The sequence below is a fragment of the Pimephales promelas genome, chromosome 23 (assembly GCF_988280905.1).
Source record: "Pimephales promelas chromosome 23, fPimPro1.hap1.1, whole genome shotgun sequence".
Taxonomy (NCBI): domain Eukaryota; kingdom Metazoa; phylum Chordata; class Actinopteri; order Cypriniformes; family Leuciscidae; genus Pimephales; species Pimephales promelas.
This window is the reverse complement of record NC_142791.1, coordinates 19,098,660-19,114,379: the sequence shown is the minus strand read 5'-3', so window position 1 is coordinate 19,114,379 and position 15,720 is coordinate 19,098,660. Positions and strand designations below refer to the sequence as shown.

Below are 15,720 nucleotides of genomic sequence, written 5' to 3'. Positions count from 1 at the left end.
TCTTGACGGAGTAATAACCGCATCACCTGAGACACGCCGTGGTGAGGAGCGGAGAGTTCGCTCAGTGTTTGGGTAACAGAGCCAGCAATTTATAAATAGTAAAAGCGTAGTTTACAGTCATGGGTTTTCGCTCTATTGTAAATAGCTGCGACAGTAAACAGGGGAGGTAATGTTTCACAGAATCGCTGACTGGATGAAGAAATGGCTAACTTACTCTGGATATTTATCTAAACACACCTACAGTAAATAGATTATCAAGGGACATTATGTTTGCTCGGTACATTTCAATGGACGACTATTTTGAAAAAATGGAATTTGCCACACGGACCATAATGTGCTGAAGGATAAGGCATCTATCCCATCGATAGCACAGACAGGACAAGTGGATCACCTGCGGCTGAGGTAAGTGTTCCGTTATGTTTTTAGATGACCTACTGTAACAGTGCCATTAGCCAGAGCTAATGTAACGTTAGTGACACTATTATATGATTAGGGTATGAATATGTTTTTATCTTGATGCGGTGCGGACGTGCTTGGAAAAAAACGAGCGCGTTCACCGCGTTGAACTTGCACCCTGCGCGCGGCGCACCTAGTAGCCTAAATTTGAAATAACCATGGAAATAACGAACTTAAGCGTGCAAAAGGGTACGATAGGCTGTGAGTTCATTGTGCAAAAACAATTTGTGCTATTACTTTCCCCGTATTCTATCCTATAGTAATGCAATTATACTGTATATTATATACTGTTGAATACATTTGGTTCAGCTAATAAATTGCATTTAAAATATATTGATTCCTGTAATAATAATTATTTATTCATGTGATATTTATAAATCTGGGTGCGTTTTTGGTTGGAAATCAATGAAACATGGTACCTGGTCTCCCCTGTTTATTGTCACAGCTCATACAATAAAGCAAACATCCATGATAAACTATGCTTTTCTATCTAACGTTAGTAATTGCTTACTCTGTTACCCAAACACTGAGCGAACTCTCTGCTCCTCGTCACGGTGTGTCTCAGGTGATGGTTATCACTCTGCCCAAGTAGCAGTGCTTCGCCTTCAGAATTATTTATACGGTTAAAAGATGTCTGTGTCTCATATGGCCTTGATAATTTGCACACTCTGTGACTATACAAACCACAACATGTAAATAGGAAAACGTTTGCGTTATTTTGTCACTCATTTGGATTAGTATGAAAGCTGCAACCATTCACATCCAGTCTTTGTGCTAAGCTAGGCTAGCGGTGGGTGCGTCAAACAGACTTATAGCACGCACGGAGATGAAAAAGGTATGTATGGACTTATCTAACTCTGGGGGGTAAGGTAAATAGGCTAAAGTCCCAAAAAGTCGGAGTGTTCCTTTAAGGTCTGGTGAAATTAAATATCACAATGCTTCAGAGAGTCCTACGTCTGAGTTCACAGAGAACAAGCATATTCGTCTACAATATTTCAGTGTTTTCAGCTTCAGAATCATGAATATTGTTCTTATTCATTCACACACAAAACGTAACACCAAATTTAGCATTTTAATCAATAATATTTGTTTTAACCTTTTATCATGTCTTGATATAATATTGTTCAGAATCGTGACATGAGAGTATCGTTACACCCCTATAAATCACAATCACATGCTGACAGGCTAAAACCATCATTTAATCAACAGGAATAATCTGGACTGATTGCACAAAAAAAAAAAAAAATATTCGTACTTAATATTTTTGTCTGGTTTCCCAGTACCAAAATCTAAACATTCTTACATTCAGATACATTTACTTGAGAAGCCTTGTTTTTCAAAAAGAAGTGCATTTGTTTATGCATGAAATAAGAAAAATATATCTGGCAGTGAGGTAACACTCGGGGCGGCAGTGGCTCAGTGGTTCATGTAGTTTGTCTACAAACCAGAAGGTTGGTGGTTCAATCCCTGGTTCCACCTGGCCAAGTGTTGAGGTGTCCATGAGCAAGACACCTAACCCCAGCTGCTACCGACGAGCTGGATGGCGCCTTGTGTGGCTGACACCACGGTCGGTGTATGAATGAGTGTATGAATGGTGAATGTGAGGCAAAATGTAAAGCGCTTTGGTGGCCATTGGCTCTGTGAAAGCGGTATATAAATACAGTCCATTTACCATTTTACCATAAAACAAAAAATAAAAGGGAATTTATTTTCCTGACCCTGGACTGCTGTCAGTTATTTCTTCTTGTTTTAAGCACTTAATTTTTAATTTGGCTTCTCAAAGTAAATATATTGATTTAATGAATGTTTACATATTTTACTGAAAAACATGACAAAAACAAACATAATTTGCAGTGTGAGCAACACAGCCACATGACATCATTAATGGAGAATTACATCACAGCTGTAAGTAACAGGTCAGTCAGAAGTAGTCAAACGCTGTCTTCATCTGTGTGTCCTGCTGTCTCATAAGGACCGTCAGTCAGAAGTAGCCAATGTTGTCTCATGAGGACAGTCAGACAGAAGTAGGCAAACAATGTCATAATCTGTGTCCTGCTGTCTTATGAGTACAGTCAGTCAGAAGTAGTCAAACACTGTCTTCATGTGTCCTGCTGTCTCATGAGGACAGTCAGTCAGAAGTAGTCAAACATTGTCTTCATCAGTGTGTCCTGCTGTCTCATGAGGAGAGTCAGTCAGTAGTCAAACATTGTCTTCATCTACGTCTCCTGCTGTCTCTTGAGGACATTCGGATTCGGCACTTTCAGACTGAGCATGCGCGGACAACATATTTAAATGGAGGTTGGAGCAGGCTTCACTCAAAGTTTATATCTCAAATTGTTTTAAGAGTGCTGGCCTAATAATGACAATGCATGTATGGAAGAGAGAGGCCGCACTTTGCATATACAGTTTTATTATACACAAACGCGTTTCGGCGCGTGCCTTCTTCAGTGTCCAAAAGAACAATACCTTATCCAGTCTTAAATGCCCACACCAGTTAACACACCCATAATCACATCAACCAATTATTAAAATATTTATTAAGTATGAAACTACCAAGTCGTTCAAGTCGTTGTAGTGCATCGTTCTAAATCATTGGTTGATGTGATTATGGGTGTGTTAACTGGTGTGGGCATTTAAGACTGGATAAGGTATTGTTCTTTTGCACACTGAAGAAGGCACGCGCCGAAACGCGTTTGTGTATAATAAAACTGTATATATAGCATATATGCAAAGTGCGGCCTCTCTCTTCCATACGGACAACATATTTAAAATAATATATTATGAACATTGATGAAATGTTGACATCCATAATATTAATAAAATAATTAATTCAATTGTGAAAAATAATTTAGAACGTTGTAGTGCGTTCTTATGAGAATAAATCTGTGTAATATCACGTATAATATTCGTAATGGACCAAGCAGTATGATGGAATTGATCGTCAGGAGTAGCTATGTGATGATATGTGATGTGATGTAAAACTCACAGCTGATCACTGATCGATTCATAGTAGCCTAATTTCGATTATTACTGCGAACACACATTTTCATTCACACACATACGGTGGGAAAATTGCACTACACAAATCACGTTTTACTTCGGTTACACTCATGACGCCACTGATGTCTCATTCATGATGAAATATCAATATCTGATAGTGAAACGCACTAACGTTATATACTGCTAATGTCTCTGTGAATTTTGCTTCAGGTAACATCATTTTCCAACAGACGGCGCTATTTAAGTGTTTTTTTTCCTGCAAAATATTCACTGAATAATGAATAAAAAAATTACAATTCTTACCTGACGCGATTAAAAGGAGTGTAAGTTTTGAAACGGGAGCAGAAGTGCGAGAAAACAACAGTGGAACACGGCCGCGCGCTGATGACGTCACACAGTGCCACGTCTGAAGCTGTCTGAGTGCGATTCAACAAACAGTTTACAGGGATTTCACTCTTCATTAAATAATTTAGAATTTATTTAGACATTTTATAAATACATAATACAAATATTAACAAGAAAATACAAGCCAGAATTAAGTTACTTATGTGTAGTTGTTCAGTTGCGAAGGGTGACTCGTTTTAACGAATCGGCTCTCTTGAATTATTGCTGTCAGGATATTGCCGTGCACATAATAATCCCCTTTCATGTTGTTATATCCGATTTATTAATAATTCTAATGGCTACAGTACTTGTTTTGGTCTCGGGCATGTTGCACAATGCAAAAATGATTTAATGATTTAAAAACTGTATTATATAATAATTCAGAGCTGCCAACTATTGTACTAATTTTAAAATCACCTACGGCTACGTGCATTATAGCTTTGACGCGCTTCCACATCGCATGATACCTAAAGGGAACGTCTGTTGTTAAATCCTCCAAGTTGTTAAAACGTATAATTTAAAAACAGACATGATCGAAATCCAAAGCTTGATTGTACTGGTAGTAGACTGACGCAGCTGTTTTTTCCCAATACCTCCCTTCATTTATTTATGTAAACCATTCTTTTTTATGAAATTTCTGTAATAAAGGAAATTTCTGTAAAATATAAACTTTTTTTTCTCTTTTATTATGTTTCAAACGTTGTAGTTCCTATTAATCAGACTGACTTACAACAGGTAACATTGTGCCAATAGCTCCCTGCATGCAGAGTATAACAAATTTGTTTGTTTGTTTTTTAATAAAAACATTAGGACTAGCTACTGGACCAGGACTTATTACAGGTGAAATTGTGCCAATACCTTCCTGTAATTCTGCAATTCACCAAATGGTTTTTATTTTTATTTTTCAAATTATATTACGTGGAAAGTGCTATAATTTTCAGATATTAGTAAACAAGTGTTTAATAGAATATTGTTCACAGTGATATCACAGTGATATATAATAGATTAATGGTGAAGTCTGTAGTTTGAGAGCATATGTTATTTATTGGGAATATAATTATATTTTTTAAAGTAAACAATTTTTTAAAAAGACAATGCTGAGGGGTAAAACGCCCCCCAAGGGGCATAGTTTCTCTTTATCGTAATTACTATAGTAACATATTTCTGTTCATCAAAGTCTTTATTTTACACTTTAATGCAGTATAACTAGATGGTAAAATCAAGATATTTGAACAAAACATGAAAAAATTACCCCAATTGAGCATTATCTAGCTAGCTTGGTGGATGCAATGATGTGAGGTGGTCAGGTGACCCAACAATAAAACATAGTGACTTTTAATGCATTTTTGGAATATATTTCACTATAAATATACTAATTTATGTTTAATATTTATTTAGGGTTTCCTGTTTTTCTTGATGATAGTGGTGAACAAATACTACATCAATTATCAACCCCATATAGGCCTAGTGTAGAAATCAAAATATTAAAATGTTAGAAATTTGGCTATTTGGTACATTCCTGAAATAAATATTAATAGGTATATATATACACATGTTGTTGCATTACTTGCCTTTTACTTTCAGAGATTAAAAACTATGTTCATTTTGCTGTTGATCTACTGGTTGGTAAGAAAGGGGGCATTTTACCCCACCTTGGAGGACGTTTTACCCCACCGCTGGGGCAAAACGCTCCCTTTGTACAAAAATATTTTCAGTCAAAAAAATAAATAACTATGAAGGTTGAGCAATTTTAATATTTGGTAAATAACTCCCGCCATAGTCACTCAAAACTGGGATGGTAATTCTAGTCACATTTATGTTTTGTTTCACAGTAATGTCACATTTTCCTTAAGGAGGGCGTTTTCCCCCACTCTACCCTAATCCTCTTCTCTTCAAATACGTCGCTGGGGTCAGCTTCTCCATGGAGATTGCTATATCCCCGTTGTCAACGTAGTGCATAGCAATAGTAAAAATGTATCTTGATTCATTCTAGTGGTTATTTTGGGAAAAACGGGTAGGGTGCGTTTTACCCCAGGGGGGGGCATTTTCCCCTACTCTACCCTAATAAAACTACATTTTAAGCAATTGGTGGGATTGCCAGACGTTTAGGGATCATGTGCTGTGGTAGCGCATCAAATCATTCTCGAGTATTAAATACACAGCTATCCACAAGTTTCCTACGCCCCATGAGAACTTGCGTCAAAACAAAAGTGGGCGCGACTTCCGGTTTGAAGTAAACAAAGCGCTACTTGACATGCTTGACACTCGTTCATTCAACAGTTGACAGTCATTCAAGTTATAGCGATCCAAACTAGCTAACGATGTGGGAACACAACCTCAACGAAATTAAAAAGGGTGAAATAACAGTGCCTTTACCCTCCGCAGTAGTTGATTGGGAGTAATAACATTATTAATAATCAATACTCATCAAGGCATGGTGACAGACAGTTGTGCGAGCTGACAAACAATTAAAATAAAAAATACACACTTAGTCATTGTGCTTTGGAGTTTTTTTTAAATGAAAATTATAAATGAATGTGCTACTTGAATACATTAACTGGCACATTTGGTATTCTGTCACCTCAGGCTTTGATCCTGAGTTTAGGTGTAACATCAGTAGCGAACAGCCAAACACATATGCTGATAGAGTTTATAGAATATTAAGAATTTAAACAAATGTACACAGGAAGATTCGTTGTCTTTTGGGAGGTGATGGAAACTACAGTCGTTGCTAGGATCACTGTGATTTCGTTTTCAGCTTATGTTCAAAACAATCACGTTTAAGCCACTGAATTAGTTTAGTCCGGTTATACATACAACCGCGAACAGCGCATGTTGTCCCTGAGCTCCGTAACGACATCTCTCATAAAGATTGGCGTCTTTAAATAGTAAAATAATTCTCCGAAAAACAGATCAGAAACATGCTCTTGGTGATTGGAAGAGAGTGATCACTGTGCGTAACCACTGTAACCACTCGGCTCCAAAGCAAAAATCTGGAGTGCAAGCAAAATATCCAGCCTACCCAAGTACTCCTACCCAGCTTAACATACCGTATATCTGGGTAGGAGTGGCTCGGCATGCACATTTAATTCGCAATTATTCTTTGGGCAGTTTGTTTTTTTACTACTTAGAGGTGATTTTGGCACCCAAGTGAGACCATAATACGTTAGCGAACTAAGCGGCTGCTTAGGGCCCAACCGCCACCAGGGGGCCCCCTAACTACAGATGGTATAGACCATTTCACAAGATGTAAACAAGACTGGTCCTGACACATGTCCTGTTTCAGTTTGTAACTGTTTTCTTTATTTCACATGTAAAGAAAACATCTTAAAGATTTTTGTTTAACTTTTTGATTCAGTTTTAAATGTTGGTTGTACTTTATTATCCCATCTTTTATGTAGTGTAAAAAAATTGAAACAGGAAGTGCTTCTGGACCAGTGTTGTTTACATCTTGTGAAATGGTCTATAGTCGCCGCTCAAAGTGTCAAAGTGTGGGGCGCGTCCCTCTGGTGGGGAATAAAGACGTGACAGGTGGGGAGTATAGGGTTTTTAAGTTATTTAATCAATATAAAGGGCGCTCAAAGTGTCAAAGTGTGGGGCGCGCCTCTCTGGTGGGGAATAAAGACGTGACAGGTGGGGAGTATCCACAAGTTTCCTACGCCCCATGAGGCCTTGCGTCAAAAGTGGGCGCGACTTCCGGTTTGAAGTAAACAAAGCGCTACTTGACATGCTTGACACTCGTTCATTCAACAGTTGACAGTCATTCAAGTTATAGCGATCCAAACTAGCTAACGATTGTGGGAACACAACCTCAACCAAATTAAAAAGGGTGAAATAACAGTACCTTTACCGTCCGCAGTAGTTGGCAGTATTATAATAACATTATTAATAATCAATACTCATCAAGGCATGTTGACAGACAGTTGTGCGAGCTGACAAACAATTAAAATAAAAAATACACACTTAGTCATTGTGCTTTGGAGTTTATTCAAAATTATAAATGAATGTGCTACTTGAATACATTAACTGGCACATTTGGTATTCTGTCACCTCAGGCTTTGATCCTGAGTTTAGCTGTAAACATCAGTAGCGAACAGTATCAGATGCTGATAGAGTTTATAGAATATTAAGATTTTAAACAAATGTAGACAGGATGATTCGTTGTCTTTTGGGAGGTAGGAAAGGAAACTTCAGTCGTTGGTAGGATCACTGTGATTTCGTTTTCAGCTTATGTTCAAAACAATCACGTTTAAGCCACTGAACTAGTTTAATCCGGTTATACATACAACCGCGAACAGCACATGTTGTCCCTGAGCTTCGTAACGACATCTCTCATAAAGATTTGCGACTTTAAATAGTAAAATAATTCTCCGAAAAACAGCTAGCCTCTTCGCTAACTAACGCACAAAATACCATTGGAATGCTACTTCCGCCGCGTCACCGGAAGTTTCACCCACTTTATTTTTTACATGAGCGCCGCCCCTCGGAAACTTGTGGATAGACCATTTCACAAGATGTAAACAACACTGGTCCAGAAGCACTTCCTGTTTCAGTTTGTAACTGTTTTCTTTATTTCACATGTAAAGAAAACATCTTAAAGATTGTTTTTTTTAACTTTTTGATTCATTTTTAAATGTTCTGTTGGTTGTATTTTATCCCAGCTTTTATGTAGTGTTAAAAAACTGAAACAGGAAGTGCTTCTGGACCAGTGTTGTTTACATCTTGTGAAATGGTCTATAGGATTTTCAATATAATAAGTTATCAATATAAAACAATATAAAGGGGCGATTTTACTTACTTTTCTACTTATTGGTTAAATAAACAAATAGTCGAGTAGAAAAAAACTTTAGTCGGAGGCAGCCCTTATCCACATATTTTCGAGCCAGCAGGGTTGAGCGCGTGACCGAGCGGAATGAAATGCAATATTAAAATGAAATGAATTCAGCGCTCTCCGCTCACATGCTCTGATCGGAACAAAGGAATATTGAAACAATTAATCATTAGTTTATATCTCATGCACTGCCCATCATTTTAATTCCATATCAACACAGGAGCCGTTTATGTTTTTTGTTTGCATGATAGTTTATTTTGTTTGGATATATTTATATTAGTATTTAGACACTAGGTGGCAGTGATTAGATGCACATGGTTGTATTTAAAGGGGCATAGGTGATAGGAAATGGAATTCTCACCAGACCATGGATTAGAACACCCAACTCACAACTGGAAACAAGACAAGAAAACAACTGGTATGTTCATCTTTGATGTACTTTTACTTAAATAAACCACAAATCTCAACTGCAATAACGGCTGGAAAATCTTGTGTGTCTGCGTAGAAACTTCACTCCTGTACATGATGGCAAAGAAATATTATTAAACGAAGGGCTAAAGGTACAGCCAAGCAAAGATTGCCATTATAATTAGTGAGAACTCTGCTTTATGTGTGAAATTTGAGCATGTAACAGTATTGGAAGTGGATACACATTGTTTTCACAGGAGAACCGATTGTTTTCATTCATAAAACTGGACGCCGCCATTCCCAATCAACGAAACATTGACGCCACCTGTGCAGAGCTGATTGAGGGAGATTGGACACTCTGAACGAGCAACTTGCAGGCGGAGGGGTACAACATTAAGCTTTATTGGAAAAGCTGTAAAACAGAGATCAGAAACGGTTATACTTTTGCATTTCATTGACTGAAACCTATACTGTCACAACAATATCAGCTGTTTGAAACATTCTGCCATCGGCGTGTGGTTTACTGGATCACGGTAAAAGTGAAACAAATATGACTATAGTCCAGTCTGACGTGCGATCACAAGAAGGCGCTGTTGCACTGGATTCTGAAAAGGAAAAAAGGGTTATTAAACACACTGCTAAAGGTTTGGAAATGTTCATTGAAAACTGTCAGAAAACAAGAAACTTGAAATGTAAACAAGCCATGAAATTAATGACCCAGATGAAAGAGCTCATGAAATGATGAAGCCAAAAGAAATCATGAGCCATTGGTGAAGCTACCACTCCCTGAACATTAACTTGAAAAACAAAATCACTGGTTTCAACAAAAAATTAACACTTTTGAAGGTTTTAGCCATGATGGAAATGTGTGGTTTTCAGAGGTTGGATGGCATAAAAAAAACACACCATTGCTGAAAGTGTGAACACAGATGACATCGGACCGGATGACAGTGTTTCTAATGTGTCAAAGCCTAAATCAAGCCACAAATCAAGTTCTTCATCATGTGCATCGTCAACATCCTCTGCTCGCATTAAAGCTCAGGCAGAAAAGGCTGCTCTCATGGAACGGGTTTCCGCCCTGCAGAAAAAGCATGACCCTTCAAGAAACAGCTCAAGAGTATCTGATGGGATGAATTCCTATTTGAGAAAAGGAACTGCACAGCAGAAAACATCAGTCAAATTAAATCAACATGCAAAGACCTATTTACCTGATCAAGTGCAACAAAGACAGAATATTTGGATGGGAACTGCATCTTCTGCATTTTCTTCACAGCAGGTTGTTCGACCAAAGGTGTAGTGAAGTTTTTATTCTTCCACGCAACAGACCAGGAGACTCTTGAGGTATGTTTCACGCAGAAGTTCTTTATTGCGTCGCTGTAGTCATCTCAAGGATAGTCTAACTTAAAAGAACCTTACATTCTTATTTATACATTTCAAAGAGGGTGGGATTACCTAAAGGTGGAGACTGTCATGATTCTGCCTTCTTGTCTTTGATTTTTCTCTAGTCGTGAGGCAGGATCATGACAAAATCATGTTTTGTGTGCAAGCGCATGGGTTGTTTGGGCCATGTGCTTGTGTTGTCTCATTACGTTACCCCGCCCCCTTGTTATCCTTGTCTTGTGATTATTGTCTAGTCAGTTTCACCTGTCCTCGTCATTAGTGTTTCCTATTTAATCCCCTTGTGTTTGCTGTCCTGTGTCGGTTCATTGCCAAATGTTGCCTAATGTTACCTGTGAGTATTTTTGTGGAGAGCTTTGTCATAGAGAGTCGCTGTTAGCCATTTGTAGTGTTATACATAGTGTTTTTGGTTTCTTGTTCAGTCATTCTCTAGTCTAGTCTTGTCAGTAGTGATGGCAAAATGAGGCTTCCTGAACCACTGAGACCTCGCAGCCCATTGCTTCACCCAAAGGTTCATTACTCGAAGCTTCATTCATCATTGCTCACTAGTGACACCTAGCTACTGTGCAAAGAAATAGCAGACAAATTAAATCATTCTGAACCCATGACCCGCCCCCCTCCCGCTCTTTTTATTTATTTATCTTCTTCTCACTGTTAATGTCTCTGTAACCTTTCATTTGCAATAATAAAGAGATCAGTGCAAACTTTTGTCCATTGCCTGGATATTAACTAAAACGTGTATCTTTCTCTGTCTGCATTTTGTACAGAGACAACTGTCACACCATAGACTGTAAGTGTCACACACAATTATTATTATTATTATTTTTAAATGGAGTGACCCTATGAACAAAAAAAGTGACAGGTGTTGAGTGCAGTGCTTATGGTGGAGTGACTCGAGGGAGTGTAATAAAGTAAGCAAACTGCAGTAAACACTGCAGTTTGGAGTGGATGAAGGAAAGGGTTACAGATTTTTTTTTTTTTTTTTTTGAGAAAATGAATTCTTTTAACTGTGTTGGGGTTTAGACAATTCCTCTTCTTGGACAAAACCTCTCCACCCTTGGAAAAATATAATTTCACAAGGAACAGAGGACGTCAGTGTGTCAGCGGGTAAAAATGAAGATGCTGATGCTTCTGTTGAGCCCAGACAGGGTTGGATTTCCTTTTTCTTGTTGGCTCCATTACCATGAAAAAGGAAGATGTCATAAAAAAATAAAAAAATAAAAAAAAAATCCAAAAGGGCATCCAAATCAAAAAGCAGTTTAGTCCAGTCCAGAACCAAAAATCCAAAGCAATCGAAATAATCTAATTAATATAACAAGACTATAATATGGTTACTATAATTGATAATGACAAATATTAATTATTATTAATAACTATTCTAACCTGATATAGACCAGTGTAGTAATATACAGCCCTAGCACATATATGACACAATAACGATAATGAGATTTCTCTGACTCTGACGCTACTACAACTGCTTCTTCTGCTCATGAAACAGCCACAGGGTGGCGCGAGCCGAACCGCAGACCGAACCGATGACGTTTTTACACAAACCGAGGCCTCGTTTGTCATCAGTCACGTGATTTTCACGGTAACAACACAAGCCTCGAATCGCGGCTTCATCTGGCACGCCGATTTTTTCTCGACACAAGCTCCGAGGCCTCGGTTCAAATGTCACATCACTACTTGTCAGTCTAACTTCCCTTGTTTCGTCTGTTTTGCCCCCTCGTGGGCTTTGTTTTCCTTTTTTGTCCTAATAAACTCTGAGTTCATTGTACACTGTCTGCGTTTGGGTTCATCATCCTTCCACTTCATAACGGAATGAACCGACCAAAGCAGAACCCAGCAGACTGTTTGCCTTCATCTGGAGATCAGCAGTTGGATCTTCTAGAAGATTGGTGGCTCAAGACCATTTCTGACTCGAGAGGGGGCAAGCTCCCAATTCCCCCTCAGGGTGAGCTGCCTTTGAAGGAGTACGCTGAAGTCGCTGAAAGGAGGAGGTTTTTCTTACCTGACATCCTCCTAAATCGCTACTTCATAGCTGGCCTCAACGTTTCCCCACCTCTGGCTGAACGAGAGAGACTGGTTCATCGCCCATTCCGGGACATGGTGGATTGTCTTTGTCTAGAGGAGCCGCAGGGTCCCTCCTTGTTGTCGCCATCCGCCAAGCTGCCCGTGATCCCGGAGGGTCGTGTTCTAGCTGTGGTTACTCAAGCGGATCTGGTTTCTTCTCCTGAGGTTTCGTCCACACCTCCTGATCTCCGTGGCAAGCGAGGCAGACGGAGTTCATGGGATTCTCCTTCGGAATCATCCTCGACGGAGTCTACGCTGTCTGAGACTGCCCTTCCTGCACCAGTTACAGCCCCCATTGAGCTTCTCCAACCAGTCAAGGGTCCGTCTACTACGTCCGTGCCACGGCCTAGGAAGAAGAGGAGGAGGAGGGGAGCCTCTCGTCCTTCATCTCCGCTTGTCCCAGAGCCCGCTGCCGTAAGCGCTGTCCCAGAGCCCGCTGCCGTAAGCGCTGTCCCAGAGCCCGCTGCCGCAAGCGCTGTCCCAGAGCCCGCTGCCGCAAGCGCTGTCCCAGAGCCCGCGGCTGTAAGCGCTGTCCCTGAACCAGCTGCTGAAGTCACAGTTCCTGAGTCTGCTGTCGTAAGCGCCGCCGAGAGGGCTGCAGCTGATTCGGCTGCTGAGGCTGTTTTGCGGTCAGTGTCAGCAGATCAGGAGTTGCCTATTGCCGTTGCGGCAAGAACTTTGTCCAAGTACCTGTCAAGTCTAGCCAAGATTCTGGAGGTTCCAGCCAGATCTGGCATGTTGTCTTGTCCCGTGTCTACAGCCGCCGAGAGCGCCGAACCCGCGCCAGCCGCCGAGAGGCCGGATCATGACAGAATCATGTTTTGTGTGCAAGCGCATGGGTTGTTTGGGCCATGTGCTTGTGTTGTCTCATTACGTTACCCTGCCCCCTTGTTATCCTTGTCTTGTGATTAGTCTAGTCAGTTTCACCTGTCCTCGTCATTAGTGTTTCCTATTTAATCCCCTTGTGTTTGCTGTCCTGTGTCGGTTCATTGCCAAATGTTGCCTAATGTTACCTGTGAGTATTTTTGTGGAGAGCTTTGTCATAGAGAGTCGCTGTTAGTCATTTGTAGTGTTATACATAGTGTTTTTGGTTTCTTGTTCAGTCATTCTCTAGTCTAGTCTTGTCAGTCTAACTTCCCTTGTTTCGTCTGTTTTGCCCCCTCGTGGGCTTTGTTTTCCTTTTTTGTCCTAATAAACCCTGAGTTCATTGTACACTGTCTGCGTTTGGGTTCATCATCCTTCCACTTCATAACAGAGACACTGAAACAAAGCAAATGGAAATGCATGTGACCCTGGAACTCCAACTTCCAAGGCAAATGGTGTCAGACATTAACATACAGTAGCAGCTGTTCTAACATCAAACAGGCATTTTCACACGGTGAGACGAGAAACAGGAAAAGCATGGCTTTCCCGTGTGGTTAAAGGACAGTCAGGAGGGTCACACTGGGAATTCCTACTGTTTTCAGACTTTCTCCATTTAAAACATTAAATTAACCATGTTAATAAAATTTGTAATCTCACAAAGGAAAGAGCTGATGGACCATCTGTTAGAGCTCAGTATATGACTCATCTAATACAACAACCTGTATTTAATGATGGTAATCAGGACAACATCTATCACATAATTCAGAGGCAAAATGACATCACAGCTCTTCTCGCTCAACAAAATCTCTCTTCTACTTTACCACCAAGAGACATTCCTGTTTATGTCAGGGCATTTGAGAGAGGAGTGGAAAGAAAGACAGATGAGCCAAGCGACTGCCTGCATTTCCTAGAGCAATACACCAGAGGCCATCCAAAAGATTTAGTCCACAGCTGCCAACCTATGTCTTCAGCTGAGGGTTGTAAAAGAGCAAAAGATCTACTTAAAAAACATTTTGGTGATGAATATAAGATTGCCACAGCATACATGGACAAAGCATTTGCCTGGCCAGCAATCAAGCCAGAGGATGTGAAAGCACTGAAAGCGTTCTCATTATTCCTGAGAGGTTGTTGCAATGCAATGGTATAGCTTACTTATATGGAGGAGTTGAATGTTGCTTCCAGTATGAAGACCATTCTTCTGAAACTGCCTTACAAGCTCAGAGATAAGTGGAGGAATAGGGCATGTCAGCTCCAGGAACAAAATGGACGTCAAGCTAGTTTCTCTGACTTGGTAGACTTCATGGAGAGACAAGTAAAGATACTGTCGGATCCACTTTTTGGAAACATCCAGGATTCTAAGACAACTACATCTGTCAAAAGCTCCATCTTTGTCAAAGCAATAGACAAGCGGAGACCAAGAGGAAGCAGTTTTGCAACTACAACTACTTTTTAACACCTGTAGAAACACCAAACCAAGAAAAGATGACAACAAATGGAATGAAAAATATATGCCACTAATTCCCAAAATTCCTATTTGTTCTGTGACCGAGATGGTCATACATTGGTGCGATGTCCACAAATCAGGTAAAAGGGGCACAGGGATAAAATAGACTTCTTAAAGAAAAGGGGAGTTTGTTTTGGATGTTTGAAGGTAGGACAAATGAGCAAAGACTGCAATAGTCGTTTGACTTGTAACGTGTGCAACAAAAATCATCCTGAAATACTTCACATTGAACAAAGGACATGGGAAAGAAAACAGAACTGAATGATGGGAGATCAATTGGGCGCAATGCTGTTCTCTCACCTCTTACATGTGGGCATATTGGGGCCGCGGTGAAGAAGCCTGTCTCTTCTCTATTGTTCCAGTACAAGTAAAGACCCACAAGGGAAACACAGTGTTGCAAACGTTTGCATTTCTGGATCATGGAAGCTCATCTACCTTCTGTACCGAAAGCTTGATGAGAAGACTGAATGTAACAGGACAAAAGGCCAGTATTTTTCTGCATACAATGAACCAAGTGAAACCTGTGACCAGTCATCATCTCAAGTTTGGCGATATCAAGTCTGGATAAAAATGATTTCATACAACTCTCCAATGTATTCACCCATAAGACCATGCCTGTTTCCAAGCTCAACATTCCCAGACAAGAAGACCTGATTCGATGGCCTTACTTGAAGGATGTCAGGATTCATGAAATAGATGCTGGCATTGACCTGCTAATTGGCACAAATGCTTCTAAGTTATTGGAACCTTGGGAGGTGGTCAATAGCCAAGGGGATGGACCAATATGCTGTGAGGACCCTAC

At 40.0% G+C, this 15,720-nt stretch overlaps 1 protein-coding gene across 1 annotated transcript in view; it reads right to left on the bottom strand.

Moving 5' to 3' along the window:
* Positions 1-3,872, bottom strand: part of prrc1 (proline-rich coiled-coil 1) — a 53,680-nt gene extending 49,808 nt beyond the window's left edge. The window contains exon 1 of the mRNA XM_089126584.1: positions 3,760-3,872. The gene's annotated coding sequence lies outside the window, so the exon portion shown is untranslated. The remainder of the gene's footprint in view (positions 1-3,759) is intronic.
* Positions 3,873-15,720: the final 11,848 nt, after the last annotated feature.